This window comes from Penaeus japonicus, unplaced genomic scaffold (assembly GCF_977035675.1).
Source record: "Penaeus japonicus unplaced genomic scaffold, GWHDUDI00000001_assembly GWHDUDI00000008, whole genome shotgun sequence".
NCBI lineage: Eukaryota > Metazoa > Arthropoda > Malacostraca > Decapoda > Penaeidae > Penaeus > Penaeus japonicus.
This window is the reverse complement of record NW_028234410.1, coordinates 13,989,908-13,995,521: the sequence shown is the minus strand read 5'-3', so window position 1 is coordinate 13,995,521 and position 5,614 is coordinate 13,989,908.

Sequence of the window (5,614 nt, the reverse complement as noted above, 5' to 3'; positions counted from 1 at the left end):
TGAGGTCTCCGACCTCCTACCCCCTCCCCCCCTTATCCTGATCCTTGCCCTTATTCCTTAGTCTCCCCTTTTACCGCTTTCCTCGTCCTTACCTCTTTTTCATAGTTTCCCCTTTACTAGCATTCATACCTACTCCTCTTTCCACTACAGCTTATGCCTATATACCTTCCCTATCCTTATCTTTTTGCCCCTCGTTTTCTCTTCCCTACTTCTTCTCTCCCTATTCTCTCCTTTTCTTTATTCGTTTCTGTTCACTTGCCCCCGTTTTCTTTTCCTCGTACTCCTTCCTTATTCCTTTTCATTGGTCAGAACTTTTCTTGCTATCTTCCCTTTTCACTTTCCACTTTTTCTCATCTTCTTACTATCTGTAACTTGGTCTATTCCTACCCTCTCACTAGCTTCCGTCTTTCCTGTTTATTCCCTCGTTTTCTCTCGCTCGCACACTTTCCACACTCCTTCTCCTTCGTTCATTTTTTCGTTCTTCATTTTCCTTTATCTTCATTCGCTAAACGCCTGTTCTTTACTCTCCACTTTTACTTTCGTGGTAACTTTTCCCTTTCTTTTTCTGTCTATTTTATCTCTTCTCTTCTCTTGCCTTCTGCTTGCTTTCCTCCTTATCCCCTCTCGACTCACCGTTTCACTTGTTTTCGTTCTGTTTCTCACGCTTACACTCTCCTACTCGCCTCCTCCTGTACCCTACTCCCCTACCCTCCCCTCTGCCTAATCCTGAATCCCGAATCCCACCGCTGCCACCATTATTATTCGTGGGCGACCTGTAAGGTAATGTCAAGGGGAAGCCCGAAAAATCACCCGCCGAAGCGGCGGATGGCGGCTTAGGGCCGAAAGGAAGAGGGAGGGGGCCCGTTCACTTCCCCGTGGGGGGACTTATTCGTCCCTCGCCCCAGGTACAAGTCCCAATTAAGATGGGTCTGGTTACGTGCGTTCGCCACCTCTATTTACAAACGCCCGTGATAAAATAATGAAAGCATGAGAAATAAGGTCAAATGGACTGACGTAAAAAGGAGTTTAAAAAGTAAATTAATAAAAGTATCAAAAACATAAAAAGAAAGGCAAGACTCCTTCAAAAGTAACCAATTAAAAGGAACATTTGTGAGGGCATCTCTGGCTGGGCTGGCCAGTAACGTATTTATGTCTTCTAAGTAATCACACAAAGCACGTCCAGCAATTATCCCTATCTGGCATGTAAAAGGGTCAAACACAACCTTTCTTTGCTGCTCCAGCGTCGCCACAGGGAAATCCAGGGTAATCCAGGGGGTAAGTACACAAACACCGAGTCCAGAGACAACTCCCGTTCTGGGTTTATTTGGAGCGCTTTATATACAGACCGTAGGCGCCAACGTGGCAACAAATTATTTCACAATAAAATCATTTCACATGAAATACATAAAATTACAAAAAAGGTTTAATTAAAAGTAGATACAAGTAAAAGTCATGTAAAAAGGATACAAAATGGCAAAGTAAAATAAAATAAAATAATGAACACAAAAAAATCTACGTAACTTATCAATAAAACACTTAGTATAAATTATAAAACAAAGCGCAACAATAGAACATAATTATAACGTAATGTTAAATACAACTGGATCACTTGAAAGACGTCCTACTGATTAATAAAATGCGAAATAAGACTGGTGACGTGGCAGATCGAAAGTAAAAAAAAGGAGGAATTAAAAATCCACAATTCAAAAGACAAGTAAAAGCAAAACTAAATAATAAAATCAGTAAGTATTTAAGAATTAAAGTATTTAAAACAACAAATGAAATTAATTATAATAAAAGAGTTTAATAAGAGGCGTGGTGGGATTTTCCATTACGGAAATAAATAGTTATAAAACTAATTCAGTAAAATTATGTAAAAAAATAAAAAAAGGTAGATATAAAATACCCATCCACAGCTAAGACGTACGTAAAAGTTGGTAAGAACTTGATAAAAATCGATAAAAAGAGAATTGTTCAGCAGTCTTATCCGCACCCGAGGGGTTCGAACCCCTCGAAAACACAATGAGGAACTTATTGTATAAAACATAAAAAAACACTTATTTGTACAAAATAAATTACATGGTCTTACAGCAATATGTAGTGTATTGTTTGCGTGGGCGGGAATCATCTCCGAAGTGCTTGAGTGCCGCCCCTCTGGATTACCCTGGATTTCCCTGTGGCGACGCTGGAGCAGCAAAGAAAGGTTGTGTTTGACCCTTTTACATGCCAGATAGGGATAATTGCTGGACGTGCTTTGTGTGATTACTTAGAAGACATAAATACGTTACTGGCCAGCCCAGCCAGAGATGCCCTCACAAATGTTCCTTTTAATTGGTTACTTTTGAAGGAGTCTTGCCTTTCTTTTTATGTTTTTGATACTTTTATTAATTTACTTTTTAAACTCCTTTTTACGTCAGTCCATTTGACCTTATTTCTCATGCTTTCATTATTTTATCACGGGCGTTTGTAAATAGAGGTGGCGAACGCACGTAACCAGACCCATCTTAATTGGGACTTGTACCTGGGGCGAGGGACGAATAAGTCCCCCCACGGGGAAGTGAACGGGCCCCCTCCCTCTTCCTTTCGGCCCTAAGCCGCCATCCGCCGCTTCGGCGGGTGATTTTTCGGGCTTCCCCTTGACATTACCTTACACATCAACCCACATATATGTTATCAAAAGAAAGAGAGAGAGAGATTGGGAGACAGAGAGAGAGAAAGAGAGAGAGAGAGAGAGAGAGAGAGAGAGAGAGAGAGAGAGAGAGAGAGAGAGAGAGAGAGAGAGAGAGAGAGAGAGAGAGAGAGAGAGAAAGGTACACCCGAAAAATTAAATATACAAGAAAACTGATAGAAGAATCGTTCGTAAAACTTCAGTTAAATAAGCAACTTTCGTTTCTTTTTCCTTCAGGTTTATAAAAGTTCCGCCCGCAGCCGTCAGATCCAACTGCCGCTGATCCCCGGATGAAAAGAAGCATAAAATAATAACCAAGGAGGTTTTGTTGGTCCCGCCCTGCTGTCTCTGTTCCTTGGTGGCCCTCCGACGTAGACATTTTCTCATTTATTTTATCTCTGCCGTTTCTTTTTTTTTCTCTCTCTCTTGTTCTCCTTTTCATCCTTTATTTAGCGATAGAGAGAGGGATTGAAAGGTGGAGGAGCGAGGGAGAGAGAGAGATAGAGATAAAGAGAGAGAAAGAGGGAGAGAGGGAGGGGGAGAGAGAGAGAGGGAAGGAGGGAGAGAGAGGGAAGGAGGGAGAGAGAGGGAAGGAGGGAGAGAGAGGGAAGAGAGAGAGAAGGAGGGAGAGAGAGAGAGAGAGAGAGAGAGAGAGAGAGAGAGAGAGAGAGAGAGAGAGAGAGAGAGAGAGGAGAGAGCGAAGAAAGAGAAGAGAGAAGGCATGCATTGAAAAAGGAGAGAGAGAGAGAGAGAGAGAATATGAGATAGAGAGAGAAGAGAGAGAGAGAGAGAGAGAGAGAGAGAGAGAGAGAGAGAGAGAGAGAGAGAGAGAGAGAGAGAGAGAGAGAGAGAGAGAGCGAAGAAAGATGAAGAGTAGAAGGTATGTGAAAAAGGAGAGAGAGAGAGAGAGAGAGAGAGAGAGAGAGAGAGAGAGAGAGAGAGAGAGAGAGAGAGAGAGAGAGAGAGAGAGAGAGAGAGAGAGAGAAAGAGGAAGAGAGGAAGGGATGTGAAAAAGGAGAGAGAGAGAGAGAGAGAGAGAGAGAGAGAGAGAGAGGAGAGAGAGAGAGAGAGAGAGAGAGAGAGAGAGAGAGAGAGAGAGAGCGAAGAAAGATGAAGAGAAGAAGGTATGTGAAAAAGAGAGAGAGAGAGAGAGAGAGAGAGAGAGAGAGAGAGAGAGAGAGAGAGAGAGAGAGAGAGAGAGAGAGAGAGAGAGAGAGAGAGAGAGAGAGAGAGAGCGAAGAAAGATGAAGAGTAGAAGGTATGTGAAAAAGAGGAGAGAAAGAGCGAAGAAAGATGAAGAGTAGAAGGCGTGTGAAAAAGAGGAGAAAGAGGGGAAGAAATGACGAGGGGGAAGGGAGAGATGAGAAAGAGAGATTGTGTGAAAAAGAGGAGAAAGAGGGAAAGAAATGAGGAAAGGAGGGACAAAGGAGAGAGAGGGAGGAATGTGAAAGACACAGACCGACACACACACGCGCGCACACACACAGATGAGAGAAAGGGAGAGAGGGAGAGAGAGAGAGAGAGAGAGAGAGAGAGAGAGAGAGAGAGAGAGAGAGAGAGAGAGAGAGAGAGAGAGAGAGAGAGAGAGAGAGAGAGAGAGAGAGAGAGAGAGAGAGAGAGAGAGAGAGAGAGAGGAGTGAGAGAAAGAGAGAAACCGAGAAAAAAAATAAAGACAGAGAGATTACCTTTAAGAATGAAAGTAATCCCATAGTGGGAGAATATATGAATGAATAAATGAATTGCAAAAGACATAAAAGTCGAGGATGAAAAGTCAGTGAAAAATGTCTACCTCGGAGGTTCATTACTTATGCAGGGAGATTCACCTAGTAACACGACAACTGTGTCAAAAGAGAAAATACGTTTTGCCAGAACAGACAGGTGCTGTATCCACCCGGCAGTCACCCAAGATATGAGGATTTTATTTAAGTGCCTTCTCTTTTTTAAATCCATTTTTACATCCTCTCTTTTTTTTCATTTTGAATAAAATAAATGTGACAGAAAAAAAAGTTATTCATCTCTAAAAATACACCAAATTTTTGACAATACATAAACAGTATTTTCACTCCATATGCTGGATGCAGCACTTTAATTTGCAGTACGTCTTGCTTTGCATGTTATTGATATGGAAATTATTGTTAGTTTCCAATACTATTATTATCCTTATCATCATTAGTATTATCTTCTCTTCCAATTTTTTTAATCTGCTCTTGTTAGGATTCGCCACCGGGGATCTTTGTATCCACTGCACCTGCATGACTTCCCTAATCACATCCCTAAACCTCATTTTCTCCTCCTATTTAGGGGCTCTATTCTCAGCATCCTGCATCCAATGTACCCGCATCGCTTATCTGCACGAGCTCAAACCGATGCTATCTCGTCTCTCTCACTTTGTCTCCACTCCGTCCTACCTGTGCTGTCCCTTTGACATATGTGTTCTCAATCCCGTCTCACCTTGTCACTCCCAACGAAAATCGCAGCCTCTTCAACTCTGCCACTTCCAGCTCCACGTATTGTCTTTTTGCGAGTACCTCTGCCTCCAAACCGGGCATCAAATCTGGTCTTACTACGGTCTTCTAAAGATAATCTTTCATTCTTGCAGATGCATTTTTATCACAAATCACTCACGCCACTCTCCCATGCTGCCTGCACTCTCCATTACTTTGGAAATACCCCTGGCATTTAAACTCCACTTTCACCACCTATATTTCTTGCAACTCCACCATTTCACCGTCATTATCTCCTCAGGGTCTCCTCAATCTACTCTCTACTCTCACAACAGAACACTGTGTCATCTACAAACAACATGGCGACTCCTCTCTGGTTTTATCTGCCAACCTATTCATTATCATCGCAACTAAGAAAGGGCTCAGAGCCGACCCTTGATGCAATGCCACCTCCACCATGAATCCATCCATCATTCCTACTTTACATACCACCACTGTCACA